This window comes from Alexandromys fortis, unplaced genomic scaffold (assembly GCF_014885135.2).
Source record: "Alexandromys fortis isolate MF-2015 unplaced genomic scaffold, M_Fortis_MF-2015_v1.1 scaffold_39, whole genome shotgun sequence".
In the NCBI taxonomy this organism is placed as follows: domain Eukaryota; kingdom Metazoa; phylum Chordata; class Mammalia; order Rodentia; family Cricetidae; genus Alexandromys; species Alexandromys fortis.
The window spans coordinates 4,963,327-4,980,948 of NW_026067918.1; positions in this window are offsets into that span (position 1 = coordinate 4,963,327).

The window sequence follows — 17,622 nt, forward strand, 5'->3', positions numbered from 1 at the left end:
TTCCCTTTGTATTGTCTCCGGCTATGCGGCTTGTGTCTCAAGGACCAGTGTATGATTATACTGCTCAGTGGCTCTGAATCCACAGCACTGAGACCAATGCTGATGACCTGCAGGACAGCACAAGGGCAGAAGCAGCAGGCCAGTCTGCTCAAGTGTCACGGGAACATATATCTTGCCTTATTCTTTCTTACGGTCCCAACACGTATAAAAAAAAAATCTCTGGAACACAGTACACACTCAATAACTCTTTGTGAAAAAAAAACAAACTAACCACTATTAAGAACTGAATAATCAGATCAATATCTTAAGTAAAAGTTATAATTAAATAGCTTTTCTTATTCATATTCCTTACTTAATTGAACTTCCCCTAAAAAGAGGGTAGAATTGAAGTCCTAACTCCCCGATTTCCATTTTTTATCGTCAGAATTATATTATATGTCTTTAAATAGAGTCAACCTTGCTACTTCATACCCGTTGTCTTCTTGTTTAGCTTAACACCATGTACTCAACTTTTGCCCACATTTCAGCATGTTTAAGGGCTCCATCTGTTGTTTAATGTTGACATATTCCATTATTTGTGCATAGCACACTTTGTTCATTCACTCACAGCCAATGGACATTTGAGGTGTTCCAGGGTTTCTGAATATTATGAATAATAGCACTATAAATAGTGCTATGCAAATAAACCTCTTTATACAACCAGGAATGGGATTGCTGGCTACCGCGATGGATACGTTTTGACTTATTCTCATGAATCAATTTGCTAGTTACATTTTACAACGAGTTGATTTTTAACCATCAATGCTAGTTGTATAAATAAATGTAGTCTGTTTTGTAACAGATCCTTCGCTTATTTGTCTCATTCGTATCACTTTTAATTCTCATGTAAAAAGGAGACTCAAATTATGGATAAGTCAGGATTACTGTAAAGGACTGGTATAATAAATGTTACGGTTTGAATGTGGAATGTTCTCTGCAAATTCATATATAGTGATGCTCTTTATGAGACAGAATCCTAAACAGGTGGATTCTGTCTATAGAAAGCAGGTGGTTTGTGGGCATAAACCTTACAGACATGCCCCAATTCCAACTCAAGAATTCTCTACTTGTCTCAGTGTGTGGGTGCCCCCCTCGCAGTCCTGAGTTCCTTGCTCGTACTCTCTCTCCTGGTACTCCTGAATTGGACCTTGAGATTTCAGTCCGTTGCTCCAATGTGGGTCTCTGTCTCTGTCTCCTTTCATCGCCTGATCAAGGTTAATATTCAGGAGGATGCCTATATGTTTTTCTTTGGGTTCTCCTTCTTATTTAGCTTCTCTAAGAACCCGAATTATAGGCTCAATGTCCTTTATTTATGGCTAGAAACAATGGGGATGTCCTATCGGGAAATCACCAAGGCCAGCTGGCCTGGGTCTGAAAAAGCCTGGGTTAAAACCGGTCTCACTGAACATAGCGGACAAGGAGGACTACTGAGACCCCAAGAACAATGGCAATGGGTTTTTGATCCTACTGCACCTATTGGTTTTGTGGGAGCCTAGGCAGTTTGGATGCTCACCTTACTAGACCTGGATGGAGGTGGGTGGTCCTTGGACTTCCCACAGGGCAGGGAACCCTGATTGCTCTTTGGGCTGATGAGGGAGGGGGACTTGATTGGGGGAGGGGAAGGGAAAGGGGAGGCGGTGGTGGGGAAGAGACAGAAATCTTTAATTAATTAATAAAGAAATAAATAAATTAAGAAAAAGAAAAAAGAATTCTCTACTTTTTGGTTGGTGCCTTCTCATAAGCAATTGATACAATCGCGACAGACATAAATCTCCCCCATGATTTTCCACCCTGATGAACTATAGAGTCATAAGCAAAGATAAATACTTCCTCCTTGAAGCTGTTTCTATCGTATATTTATCCATGGTGATGAGAAAAATAACTTAGATGAGAATATAACACTGCAATCTCTATCATTTGAGGTTCTGAAGGACTAAATCGGAAAAGTAGAGTGTCTATAGCTAGTGACCAGCCAATTCTTATTTTCCCGGAGATACTTTTCTAGGCAAAACTCTTGATTAAGCTTTGTCTTTTACCTTTTAATTGCCAAATAAAACTAGGGACATTTGTGGGGTACAGTGTAATATACTAATATATGTAATAACACAAAATGAAATAAAACAAATTCACTTAAGTATATATCCCTCACTTTCTTGTCATCAGAATATTCACTTTTTTAAAGATTAAAAAATGCTTTATGTTAAAATGAATTTGAGGTCTTGAAAAATAGTTTTGTGTTTAAGACTACTGGTTGTTCTTACAAAGGACCCAAGTTCAGTTCCTAATAGTCACATGACAAGTCACAACTGGCAGCCATTCCTGTTCCAAGTGAACCATCACCCTCTTCTGGGTTCTGTGGACACTGCATATTTATAGGCAAAATACCCATATACACAAAACAAGCATAAAATAAACCTTTAAAAATAAATAAAGAAAAATGATTTTTATTTAAAGACTTCCTCCACTGTGTAAGCAAGCCTGGAGTAGAACGACAAGTTCACCCTCCCCACACTGGGTGTTCCAACAGGTTGGATCCTGACCGCATCCATAAAATCAGCTCTGCTGGATATCCCACCTATGAGTTCACACTGCAAATTCAGAATAGTCAGTTTCCATAACTGTGTGAGACAATTCCTTCTGGTAAGTCTCTTACACACATAGACACATGCACATTCAATGATTGCATTAGCTAATTACCTCCAGAGAACCTTAGCCAATTGTTTATTAAATTTAAACATAATAATCACTCTGGATATTGCTCATGTATTTTCATTCATTTATTTTATTATATGAAGCTCTATTTATATGCCAGATATGTTTGTGATAAAGAAACGAGAAAATTTTCATACAACATAATGAAAAGAGGTAATAATTACTGGCCTCAAGATCTATTCTTTTAGTTATTTCAAAATATACAATGTATTATTAGTAGTAGCAATGGCCACCACATCCTGCATTTAGAACGTTGAAAAGATTTTCTCCATCTAGTTAAAGTGCTCATATCTTCTGATTGATCTCTCTTTTCTCCCCATCCTCCCCTCATGTCTTTTCTACTGAAAGACCATCTTCTGGATGCTGTTCATAACGGAGTGGACGGGCTCTAAGAAAAGACAGGTGTTTTTCCTGAGAGAATCGCTGATGACCTAATATGTCAGCACTCTCTGTGAATAGATGGCAAAGAGCAAAGGACAAGAAACACAGGCAGCCTTACCAGGTAGCTGTGGATCGGATTATGCCATCATTCTTCTGAATGATTCCAATGTAAACTCTCCAACCAGAGTAATCACGATGAATAGATGAATCCCATTGACCCGAACAAGGCAGCCTTCCATATTTTAAACTGGGATCATTGCATCAAATTATATTGAGACTCAGACAATGTGCCAGTAATGAGCTGCCTAAGGAGGAAATCCCAGTTCATATGACTCACTGTTTTGAGCAAATATTAGCATTGGCTACCCAACATTTCTCTTGATACCACTTTTCCAGATCCCTGAAAAGTTACATAAGACTTTAAAGTACCCAGGACATGCAGAATAAACTACCAATAGTGTTTGGATGGCTAGTCTCATTACCAAAAGTTTCAGTCTACTAAGTATTTCTCAGAACACAGAAGAAGAAAATATTTTTCATATGCTATAGCTAGCAAGTTCTGCTCTGAGAGTGCTGAGCTCAGGAATGGTCTACATATTGTTGTTTTCCATCAACCATCTTGAAGGATGCTCAGGGTCCAGAGAAGGTAGGCTTTGAAAACAGAAAAAAAGAAAGAAAGAAAAAAAAACCTCTTCTCTCTCTACATACATACATGTATCTTCAGAGATGATAAATACAAATAATAAAAATACGATTGAATTTACCTTTTTTCTGAGAACTACAAAATAACAATGGCAATACAGTTCAACAATGTAGATATAAGGTTTTCAGAAATACTGGTATATTAATTATTTGATGCACTTCAGGAAGACAATGCATCCATTTATGTGTGCTGTTCATTGCAGGATGTGGCCACATAACCCTAGGATTTTGCCTTTATTATCACTGTAGTATTGTTCAGAAATTTCATCTGGTCATGAATGTTCTAAGCATAGACTGAAACTCTAGGACCCTGCATTGACTGCCTCACCATAAGTAAGTAGGTACAGATGCCCATACTTGCAGGACAGAGGGTTTTTAGGGGATGGTGAAGAAGGGTGAGTTAACTGCAAGAGAGGACAGACGGCTAGGATTACATTCTTAGAACACACAGGCAAATGAGGAAGCCCTGAAAAAATACTTAGTAAAATAAATTACCAAAAGGAATGCACACAAAAGCCAAGGTGATAGAAAAGCAAGCACTTGTGGATATAGGCATACATGCAATAATATACAGAGTTAAGTAAGTCATTGTATGTTCTCACCGGTGTATGTTTGTGTATGTGGTAGACAATCCCAGGAGAATCCATTTGAGACAGATGTATGGAAGACATGCTTTTAAAGATGAAGTCAAAGTTTAGGAGAGAAAAAAAAAAAAAAGAGATTGACTAGGTTAAGCCCTAACTCTGCTTAGTTAATTGTGGATTCTTCTAGACTTCTTGCTCTAAAATATTGATTTGAGATTTCTCACTCTCCTCTCGTCCCTGCCTTTCTTTTCATGGTCAGTCCCTTCCTGAGACCCAAAGAGCTAATCAGTTACTACCTCCTCGACTTATCTTATCTAGCCTTTCTAATTTCCTCCATTTGGAGATGTCTGCCTGGGTTTTGCTGAAATCTCCCCGTCTGGGAACATAAGGAGATTATCCTGAGTCACTGAGTTTCCTTGATCTTCTCTGCTTCCCCTTGTTGAAGGCATGCCTGTGTTTACTATGCCAGATAAGGGGTGCAGACAAGGCAAGCACAGCGTCTTAGAGGCAGCAAAGGATTTGGAGGCTTCTGTTGTGTATATTGGAAGTGATAAAAAATTCCACCTGAGAAAATTATAACAGGCTCTTCCCCTGTAGTTCCTATTCCCTGCTTTGAAAGCTCAGAACTCTGATGTCTGAGGGTGTAACAAGATCCAAGTCCTTGTAAAGAGGGGTGATTGATTGAAGTGTTTCTGACGGCTAAATAAATAATTTCTAAATAAAAATGTGCTGCCTGCCTCACAGGAATATCAGAAGCATTTTTAGAAAAGAGGATTGCTACTCTGGGATGACTTCGCCACCAAATCTTGTTCTTGGTAGAAGCTGCTATTTTACTGACAGTGGCCAACTAGAAACACCACCACACAGGAATAGGCAACAATTTGGTTAAGTCAGGCAAGAACCAACGCTTCCGGAAACGGTGGGCCAGCAAGCTAGCAAGCTACATGCTGTCAAAGGAGTATAATGTAATATTGTAATAGCTTTTAAAAGTTTAAAAAAAAAATCTCAAAGTTAGAGCTCACCGGGTAGTGCAAGAAAGTCATGGGGAGAGAAAGGGAGCCTTGGACAAAGAGGAAATGATCATCCAATCTCTCAAAGTTAGAGCTCTCCGGGTAATGATAGAAGGAAGGACAAGGGAAAGAGAGCAGAGCCTTGGATAAAGAGAAGATGATCATCCAGTCGCCAGCCTCGTTATGGTGAGTGACAGTGGAACAAATAACAACAAACCAATGTGGCAGCATTTGCTATCCCTCACAGGATGGGACAGAAAGGGAGAGGGAGCAGGAAAGAGAGGCTATCCCCTAAAATAATTGGAGATTTGGGAAAAATTATTGCTCAAAATTGGAAAGAGCACTCATTGTCTGGATGAAGAACAGAGCAGAGAGGAGGAGGAGAGAGAAGGCATGCATTTTTGCAACTATACATTTAGATCTATTTATATGTATACATATTTAAGTGTGTAATTCCATACATATATTATCCAGATGTTTAATAATAATCTCAGACTTCTGAAAATGTGAGGTGAAAAACAACATACCATTTGTGGGAGGGGATGTCTGCATATGTGTGTGAAAATCCTCACTGGTGTGCTCCTGTGGAAAGAAAAGGAATTCTGGGATAGGATCCACACAGTAGGCTTAAATCTCTCTAGAAGATCCTATCATTGTTGAGATAACCATAGTAAGAACACAAAGAAACGTTCAGACTTTCAGTGAATGTTCTTTCTAAAGTAGGTAAGATTTTTTTTAATTGGATCCTTTATTTACTAATTAAAATATTTATTTAAAAAGACTTCATTTATGTTCTACCAGTAATGCAAATTCAAAAAATTAAAAACCTCTTTGCTCGTCTGAACTGCGGCCATTTAGTCTGTTTGTGCCTTGCCATTGACACATAAGACTAAGCCTTTGTACGAGGTACACTATGAAACCGGTTTTGACCAAGTACATCTTCACCGTGGGGGATTCTGAACATATTTCAATGCTGCAGTTGTGAATGGAAAATAATTGCAGTAATAATAGAAATAAGGCTCACTAAGAAGCATCCAATGGCTTTTAATAACCCTGTGGACAGCCTAGATTTGAGGTCATGCTTTAACGAGTGGTTTTATTTTTCCCTTGAGAAAATGAGTAATGTCTCTTGTGCTAGAAAGTACTTTCCCGCAACTACTAGTTACAGAAAATGCAACAGCATTCGGGAGTGGTTAATGAAACAAAAGGCTGGTGATGGCTAAATAGAAAGAAAGGAGGAGCAATAATGAGAAGGTGAAATCCAGAAACTTCCTTCTGAGGCTCTTAAGATCCCACAGAGAACATCTCTTTAATAAATCCATTTCTCAGGCTCGTTAGACATCTCCATGAGCTGTTTTGTTTCAGAACAACATGCATGAAAGCACACATTTTTTCAAGGAATATATGTGCGTGTGTGTTTGTGTCTGTGTGTATATCATACATATATATGCATACATATGTATATATGTATATAAGGCACAGAAACAAACCAATGTGTATGATTCTGCCCTCACCTCCATCCTTCAAATGCAAAGATGTCTTTATTTCCTAGAATGAGTATGTGTTGCATACTAATGAACCTTTAACGCTTATAGTCATTGGACAAAATGTTTATTATACATCTGTTGGATTATAATTCTACAAACCAAAAAATTATTCTGAAAGTATCCCCCCCACACACAAAGAGAAAAATTCAGTTGAGAACCGTGACTACTATACCGGACCAAATTGTTAAGTATTCTACATGTCTTCCTATCAATCAACTCAGGGAGGATTAATTGATCAATAAGATGCACCAGTTATTAAAAGTGATTTGTAATTATCAACAAAATATATCTGGCCTGTTCCAAAATGCAGTTAACTGAAAAACAGTGTATCCATTATCTCTCAGGCATTGATGTACAAAAATAATACTTTTGAGTTTTACATCAGGTTTAATGACAAACTCAAAATTTCTCTACATGTGAGAATCACTGGTCTAAGAATTGTTTCAAGAGGTCATCATATAGGACCTGAAATATTTTCAGGGCAATTACTCATTTTAGTGTTACAGGGACCTCCATGAAACCAAATGAAATGATGGTATCCGTTTGCCTTCATCGAGTGAGTGTCTCAGCCCATTTCCATACTCCGCTGTTTGAAACTGTGCCTTTACTTGATTTCCATAACGTTGCCTCCTACTTTTTGTTTCCTTGTTTGTTTATGAGTGTGTGTGCAGTGCATGTCCACCTGTACAGGTAGATTCCAGAAGAAGATGTGTTTATCATGCTCCATCACTTTCTGTCTTTTATTCCCTTGAGACAGGATCTCCCACTGAAGCCGGAGGGATGCTGGCAGACAGCTAGTCACCCCAGCAATCCTCGTGCTGTTGACCCCTACCCAGTGCTGATGTTACAGATATGAGTCAATCCATGTTACGTGGGTGCTTAGGATTGAAACTCAGTTCTTTGCACTTGTGCAACAAGTAGTCTCAACCATAGAGTCATCCGCCAGTTCTCTCATGCTCTTTAATATTACTTTGCCTTCCATACTTAGCATTGCTTCTTCTGTTGACTCAACTCTAATATTTATGCTTTCTTTTCTTAACACACTTCCCAAATAAGCAGGCCATTTTAATAGAACATGAATGCCATTGATTCCGTAACTGTTAACCCCAGTCCTAACTTCTGCATGGAATTTCACCATTTTCTCAATAGTTTTAGTGATTATATGTCTATCTAAGTTTCTACCTAAGTCAATCAAACTGTGTGTATGTTCCTGTATGCTCTGCCATTCCATAGTGTTTTAAATTATCTACTAAAATGCAAAAAGGTACTCAAATACTGAAAATCATCCCTCAGACTCTCTTTGACTTATCTCTTCTTTACCTATCTATCTAGTTCTTTGTCTACCTACAAAATGCAGACAAACATGTACCAGTTTTCTCTATATGTTTTTTATTATTTTTCTGTATGTATCTGCATACATGTTTGTATATACGTGCTCATGTGTAGGGGCATATACATGTGTGCAGGTATGTATACAGGTGCAGGATCCTCTGATCTGTCCCCCAAGCAGTGGAATTAAAGACAGCCACTGTGCCTGCCCAGCTTTGATGTGGGTTGGGGCATGTGAACTCTGATCCTTATACTTTTGTGGCAAGAGCTTTATCAACTGAGCCATCTCTCCAGCCCCAATAGATCTTTATTACTATAGCCATAGCCTGAGGCTTTCTTTCACCTCTCCTTCTGTGGCTGACTATGTACTCCATATATAAGCATGTCAGCCACAAAACCTTTTACACACAAAGTGGATCATTTGAGTACTGTTTTTAAAATTATACGAGCATCTTCCTCAACTGGTAAACCAATCAAATGTCTCCCCTTCACATCAGCCAACAGAGTTGCCACTCTATCTTATCTTGCACCAGTCTTGTCTTTCCATGCAAAAGGAAAAACAACTCTCTCCCTATTACCCCTCTATAGTGTAGCACTTTGCCCTGGGGTGTATATTCCAAACAAAAGGTCAAATGCTTAAGGCTTAGGCCATTCCTAAGAGAGTTGAAACATCCCAAACTGCAGAGAAGCTCTTACAACTCAGGAAATACACAACTCAGAGGCTTCAGGAAGTCACTGAAACTGACTAGATGTACTAGGCACTCCTTCCCCAAGAAACAGTAGTAACTGCTGAAAGACACTCTCAGGCAAGCCAAGGTGTGTTAAAGAGGCAGATCTGCCAAGTTGCCGAAAAGACGAGGAGACAGATCAACCAAGTTACCTGACAGGCAGAGACCAGTTGGGCTGCCTGGAAGAGGTTCAACCAACTCAGCCATCAGAGACACTTTTCACCCTGTGGCTGTGAGCTGAATTCTGGGTTTCCAGCTTTTGTATGCAGTCACACATGCAGAGGTGGATTTTTCGCAATACTCTCTTTGAATCATTTCTTCTTCTGTGAGTAGCCCCTCCCCCATACTCCTATAAGCAAACCCAATAAAACTAATTATTAGTTCCCCAAGGTAGACACAAGTTGTATTGTTACTTTGGTCTATCATTAGCTCCACATTCAAGATGAGCAGACATTTGTTCATATCTCACGAGGAATGGTGTCACACTGTAGTCTTCAACATAGCAAGACGCCATTGTACAATTTAGAATGACAGTGTAGTGTCTAGAGCTACTACATTGTTGCGTAGATACTCTCTGGATATTCAGATTGAGGATACAATATCTTCCTAGATATACTTTTAGAACACTTGTAAGCTCTGGTACCTATATAGTCATCCTAAATAGATTACCAGTGCATCTTCCATTTATGTTTGTCTGGCTTATTTGCATAATTTCCATGGAAAGGAAAAACATCCCAAGATATCTTCCCAGTGTGTTTCTCTCTCTTTCTCTACCCACAGACCTATAAGCTGTCTATTAATGCTTATTTGGGTGGGTTCAGACACAGTTTCAATCAAGAAGGATGAGGAAAGGTAGCATCCCCAGAGTTCTGCTTACAACAGACTGGGAATAGTTAGGAGATATGGCAGTGGAGATGACCAGGTTTGAGGTGTACTAAATTCACTTGCGTGGTGATCTACTCCTTTGCCAAGCATCATGTATTGTTGAGAAGGTTCCATTAGGAATTTATAAAGTTTGTAGTTATGGGGGAGAGGGCAGAGAAGAAAAGGCAAAGGAGAGCAAAAGAGGGCACACGGGCAGGAAGGAAAGAAGGAAGACAAGAAAGAGAGGGTGAAAGAATGGATGGAGGGGAAAGAAATGGGTAAGCCCTGAAAACACACACATATCAGTAAATTATATAGACTGGGCAGGCCATATTTAGGAATTTATATGTATATACATATGCATATATGCACACATAACAATTAGTATAAAAGTGGCCACAAATTTGAAGGAGAGCCAGGAGAAGACTATGGGAGGGTTTGGAGGTAGGAAAGAAAAGGGAGAAATTCTGTAATTAAATTATTATAATGTTAAAAATAAAAATTTATGTATTAATTTTTAAAGGAAAAGCTATGCATTCTCTTAAGTAAAGATATGTAGAGGAATGACTTACAAACTTAGTTTCAGTTTTCAAACGTTTGCCTCAAATTTTTACTTTACAAATTTTTACTCTTCTCAGCTTGTGGTTGAAAGAGATTATCGATAGTTTGTTTTTAAGTATATCAACAATTCTAAATTCTTCACCAGAGAACAATGCCTCGAGATTGAATTGAGAGCAAGTGACAGAGCATTTAGAGGGCTTGCTCGACGGGTCCACAGTGATGCTAATATAATCCCCATCCTTTTGGACCAACACCTTCATTCACAGCATCCCAGACTTCCTAAGGGTTAATATATAAAGTAAGGCACAAACTTATGAATAGAGAGGTCAGGTCTTGTTGACCTTGGGGATACCGAGAAACCCTGACCAGGTTCTTGCCCACAGATTTCCTCCCTCCAGCCCATCCCACAGTCATAAAATTATGTATTTTTTTCAGAGCTTTTCAGGTTTCAGAACTACCTATTAACATGCCGAAGCTTCTGTCCTGGTCCCATGGGGAATCAGAATGCTTTAAGCCATTATCAAGAACAACCAAGGGGAAGTAGTTGAAAAATGAGAGCAAGATTAAAACCTGATGGAGTGAAGAATGAAAAGTCCAGGGAGAGGAAGGAGAGGTAGAGAAAGAGGAGGAAGTGTGCCAAGACAAATCCTACCTCCCAGCCAAATGTCTCTAAGGTACCAAATGAGGTGAGAGACGCTTCTACTTATATGGAGCATGCTTAAACCTAATACTTCCCATGGGACCATAAAGAAAAAAGGAGGATGTGATGCTACCGCTGACGTGCTCATATATATTCACCCAAGTATAATGAAAACCTTCCCATCCCAATTTGGAAACCAGTTCAGGTTTCTGCAGTTGCCAGTGGCAGCCCAGACTGTATTTGAGTTTGTTTATGCTGGTAAACTCCCTAGTGATAGAGCTGAGTCCTCTGGGATCATGAGGGAGCGTCCACTCTGAGAACTTTTCTCATAGTTTCTGATGCAACCAAGCATAACAATGTTGTGCCCTGGAAAACACGGGAATGGGGCAAGGGAAACATCGTACTGCCCATTTCAGGGAATGATGCTGTCAGTGGGTTAGGCACTTAGGTTTAAAGTCAGGAACCTGCTTGAAGTCTTCGTTTTGTATCAGAAATCTTGTGTTTGCACACATTCACACACACATACATTTTCAGGACAGGAACTTGTTATGTAAAAGCCATTATGTATTCAGTTGCACAGATTGGAGAATGGACAGGTGCCAAAACAGAGTGAAAACATATCTGATCTTTGGTCATTCCAAATGCCCTTCCTATGCAGGGAAGACTGAATTTGATCCCTCTCTATGCAAATGTCTTTCCTTTCAAGCTGATTTTCTGGCTCTATAGCAGGAGGGAAAAACTTTTTTCTTATTACAGAATGAGATCCAATGTCTGGGGTCTAGGAGTGTTGTTTAGAAGCAGGGTGCTTGCCTATCATGTTTTCTGTCCTGGGGATCCATCCCCAAGGCCTCAAAAATATTTAAAGTCTCTAATATCTGTACACATCTATTTATGCATAGAATACTCTTCTCTGGCAGGATGGACAAACCTTATGGTTTTGAGATGTTAAAAAAATAAGAACTGCTGGGTGGTGGTGGCACACACCTTTAATTCCAACACTTGGGGGCAGAGGCAGGTAGATATTCATGAGTTCGATGCCAGCCTGGTCTACAAGAACTAGTTCTAGGACAGTTAGAACTGTTATACAGAGAAACCCCGTCTTGTAAGAAGAAAGAAAGAAAGAAAGAGAGAGAGAGAGAGAGAGAGAGAGAGAGAGAGAGAGAAGAAAGAAAGAAAGAAAGAAAGAAAGAAAGAAAGAAAGAAAGAAAGAAAGAAAGAAAGAAAGAAAGAAAATTGTGACTCAGCAAGATGATGACTATTTGCTGCCTTGTTCACCAACACATATTAAGCCATGGATATAATTTTAAACATCAATGAAATCGTTAGCTCAGTGCCTCCAATAATGAGAACTATAGAGCATAATTTTGACACGGGTTCCTACTTTGAATCAAAGCTGAACTAAATGATTGATAAATATGGCACCGTTTACATAGCCAGGGTTTCAGATGCAAAACCAAGGGACTGAAAAGTTATTTTCATTTTGTTGTTTTGCTGCTTGAGCAGAGGCTTAGGTAACCTAGGCGCCCATTCCCTCAAACCCATTCCGCAGCTGAAGTTCATTGGAGACACTTCTCTCTCCTCATCCTGAGTGGTTAGATTACAGAAATGCAATATGGAAGTCTTGAGCAAAGGAAGCTGTCTCCAGAGGCAAGGCAAGCCTATGCTTGCTTTCCGGCTTTCTCTCCTCCCAGAACCACTTCCTCCCTACTTCCTTCTTTCCTATCTCTTTCCCTTCCTTTCCTTCTCTTATTCTTTTTCATTCTGTCCCTATTGACCTTTCTTCCCTTTTTTTTCTTCTGTTTCTCTCAATTATTCACCCATTCATTTTTCTCTTTCCTTTCTTCCTTTATTTCTTCCCTCTCCCTCTTTCCTCCTTCTTTTGTCCCCTCCTTCCCTTTCTTCTCTCCCTTCTCACTTTTTCTCCCTTGCCACAGACTCTCTCTCTCCAGTGCCAAGAATTGGACTCTAAATCTTGTACCTGCTGTTCAGATAAATCACCAACTGAGCTACAACCCTTGCCTCACACCGGTATCTCTCAACGCTGCTGTTTTCTTTACCACGCTTCATCGTGCCACCACACTGTGGTGTTTACATGCTGCCCTAATGCACAAAATTGCAATGTTCTTGCTCCTGTTGAAATGAAACCTTTCCAGGTAACAAGTAAGCTACAGAAACGAGAGATAACAATCACTTTCACTTTGCAAAGATTTTTGGAATATCCCGATATCATCATTAGGAGACACTTAGAAATAACGCCTTAGATTAGAAGGATTTTCTGGGTTGCACTACATCGAGAAAGTGTAGTTGATTCGTGCCTCCCTCTTGCATCTGTGCTTACTCAGAGCAGTTTGGAGAAGATCCAGGTGGGAATAGGAAGAAGGATTTTACATGTCAGTGTTAAGAATTGACACCCATGAACTTAATGTTCTCGGGCAAACATGCTACTCAGTCTAGACCTATGCTTAAGGTAGACTTTTTGAACTAAAGCCCTCTTGAAGAACACTCTGCGGCTTAAGCCAATATGTGGTGATTAAATGCCTTGGTGTTTTTAAGTATTTTACTAAACACAGGAGCTTAGGAGAAGAAGGCATCATAAATCTCTCACCCTCTGGTTCACATATGGCCCAATAATAGAATTTAGAATTTGAAACATCTTAATCCTTTCAGCTGGAGGAAGAAGAGCTCATGTCACCAGCTGACATCCTTCTTCAATCAGACTCCACAGCTCTGCACTTTCTCTGACCGAAATGATGGAGACTCTAAGGCGGCCCCAAGCAGCCTTACACAGTCTAGAAGTGAAACAGTCTAGTGACTAATCTGTGGGCAAGAGAGAGGGAGACTATTATGTGATTGCCTGTGAGTGATACAGGAAGCACAATAGAAGTTTGGTGTGTGTGTGTGTGTGTGTGTGTGTGTGTGTGTGTGTGTGGCATTATTTATTACCTAGAGTTATCCTATATATAAAGAGAATATTTTTCAGTGTTTTTGGAAACAGTGTTAGTAATAGTACTGGGATCCACTGAGGTGTTTTTGTTTTTAATCTTATTTTATGGTATGTGTATTCCATAGAATGTGTGTGGAGACCAGAGGACCACTTTCAAGAGCTGCTCTTTGCCTTCTACCTTGTTGAGGCAGAGTCTCCCTTATTTCTTTTTGTGTATTGAACTAGCCCAGGAGCTTCCAGACCATTCTTCCATCTCTGCTTCCTTTCTCTCTAAATGAATGCTGGGGTTACAGGCGCATATCACCACCACCACATTGGGCTTTATGCATGGCTTCCCTGGCATTGAGCTCAGGGCATCAGACTTATAAGGAAAAGGCTTCTACCTGCTGAGACTTCTCCCTACTTTCCACTGAATTTGATCTGCTTGCTCGCATAAGCATGATTAAGCATTGGGGGTGAGAGGTATTGACTCGAACATCTGAAACTTTCCAGTGGCTACATTCCTGACAAAAATGACACCTTTCCCCAAGCAGCCCTTAACTGCTCATAGTCTCTCAGTGAGACATGGAATCTCACAAGTCCCACTGGCCGTAGCTGGTAAGCTTTTGTCAACTTGTCACAAACTAGAGACACTCAGGATGACGGAACCTCAACTGAGAAATTGCGCCCTGCATATTTGGCTGGTGGATATGTTGTGGGGTACCATTTTCCTGATTGCTACCTTTTGGAGAAGAGATCAAGCATCTGCCTTGGGTTCCTGTTGTGACTTCTTATCAATGGACTGCAGCCAGTAAGCCAAATAAACCCCCTTTCCCCCCAAAATGCTTTTGATCATTGTGTTGATCACATCAACAGAAAGTAACTTAGGACACTCTGATGTAACTATAACAGGCCTAATTTTGTAGGGGACTTGTGAAGATGAACATGTCTACAATGAGATATTGTTTAATTTTAAATTAAATCCTATAACTACTGCTTTTTTTAATCCAACATGGTGAAATGCAGGTGTGTTGTTCCACTGGTTAGAGTTAATCTGTGGCAAGGTATTGGTCTATGATGTGAATGGATTCAGCCCATCAGGGCAATAGATTGTCAAATTGCACTTTGTCCATTGCAGTCTCGTTGTCCAATTACTATGAACACAGCAGTGTGCCCTCTCTGGCCTGCACTACCTTCCTGCATACTTCTGCCTTTCATATTCTATTCCATGGCACAATAACATGGGACTTGTGTTCCATGCTCATTGTGTACCTAGCATTTTTCTTAAAAAACAGATTTCCAAAAATATATAAAATTGAGAAACACCATGTACTTTATTTTGACAGTTTGAGGATGAAATGTACAGCCCTCTTTCTTTTGGTGGAAGAAGAAAAAAACCACTGCCATAAGAAAGGGTAGAAAATAATTTGGGGCCTCCAAAGATGTAATGCAGTTGGTGGAATGTTTATCTGATGCAATAAAGCTCTAGTTTTGATCTCAGGCACTCATACAATGAGCATAGTACTACAAGCATGCTGCCCTAGTAGGCAGGAGGAAAAATCAGGAGGATCAGGAGTTCAAGGCTATTCTCAGCCAGTTGGTGAGTTCAAGGCTAACCTAGGATACTTGAGACTCAGTGAGACCCAATTGAAAATCTGTGTGTGTGTGTGGGGGGGGAGTAGGACACGAAGACAGGAAAAGAGAGAAAAAGACAAGAGAGAGACAGAAAGAGAAGGGGAGGCTGGGATGGAGGGAGAGGAAGAGAGAGATTGAGTTTGAGGCTAGCCTGTCAGGGGAAACGAAGCAGAAGTGGTAACGACATAGTCTATAGACTTCTGGTTCAAATTAATTAATCACCCTTATTGCACATATTTCTTGTGTTAAGATTTTAGTTAAAGTGATAGCTATCTAACCACACCTCCACGCACTTACCCTTATATATTTTCATGAAGCAGTGAATGCCAAACCTCGCTGGTTGGAATTATTTCTACTAAGCCTCAAATATAGCCCCAGAGAGGCTGGCTTCAGAGGCAACAGAAATAGCACTCCAGTCTACCGCAAAATAGAATGTTTCTGCTACTCGTCTGGTCCTTTCTGACCGACGTGATTTGTTTTGTGGGTATTCCAACTGGCATTTAAAAGGTGGAGAAAGAGGTGGGAGGATCATTCCAGAAAATAGATTGCTTCTCCCTGCCTGTGGAAAGCAGCTGAAGAAACAGAGCGCCGCAACTGTGTTGTGGAGAACTGTCTTGACTCGGCGACCATTGTGCATCTGAGGCAATGCCCTGTCTTCAAAATTCCCCAGTGCTCCGCTGGGCTTAGGGGTTATTCAGACGAATTCAAATAACAACAGCAAAAGAAAGGAAGAAGCAGAGGGAAAAGTCCGTGCTTCTGACTTTCCGTTTGTGATCCATTACCAAATCACTTCGTACCTTGGAGCCAGGACAATGCTTGAGGCAAAGAGAAAGGTCTGTTGAGACAGGATTCTTCTGACTGCAGCTCTCTTGTGTGACAGAAGAGCCTCCTTTTCTTTTAATGACTTTGACAAGAGCAGGGAGGAAAGGCTCGCACCTCACAAAGGACCCATTGACATAGTCTATGACTTTTGTTCGAAAGCACTTCCTACCATGGAACAAGTCTTTGAAGTCCTTTCTTTGTTCAATCATGCCTGTTATGCTTTCTTAAAGATGATGGCGAAAAAAAAAAATTACCTACTGCTTTTATGGCCAACTTTCTACGCAGAACAAAAATAAAAATACTTCCGCCTCAGGGTTCACGAGTAAAAGATTAAATTCTCATAGCTGTTTCCATCACTCTCCTGGTTGCTACAGCATAAAGTAGCTTCAATGTTTTCCCACTGTCCCACTGTGCACGGCTTATTCAGATCACGTGTTCCACGTAACTGTGTGCGTGTGTGGGAATGTGATTTAGCCTATATATTATTCATTTCCTGTCATCATGTGTGATTGTGTGTGCACACAGGGGTGTGCTGTGCAATATTTACAGCTTATTAATTTAATGCCTCATGTGTGGTTGTTTGTGGAGGGCTGTGCTATTCACCACATATAGTTAGCTCATTTCCTGTCGTCATGTGCAAGTGTCTGTGTGTGTGAGAGAGAGAGTGAGGATATGGTATTTAGCCTGTAAAACAATTGTGTAGTCACAAGGCTGCCTTCATTTTATGTTCTTACAAATTTAAGAAAAGACCTAAAACAACCTCTGCTCTGATTTTACACATATGTACACACACACACACACACACACACATCAGTTTTTTCCCGCCATTATATTATTTGGTACACCATATCAGCCTTCCAACTATCTAAATCTGTTTTAAACTTAACTAAGGCAAAAGTGTCAGTTTAAATTATTGATTTCTGGAAAAAAGCTTTTCCTTTCTTGTCTCTGTCTTTCTGTCTGTCTTTCTCTCTCTCTTTCCCTTCCTCCCTTTCTCCCTCCCTTTTGTATTACCAGCAAATATTTTCCACATGTCTAGCTATGGTCGTCTCATAGATGTCTGTCTGTCTTTCTCTCTCTCTCTCTCTCTCTCTCTCTCTCTCTCTCTCTCTCCCTCTCCCTCTCCCTCTCCCCCTCCCCCTCCC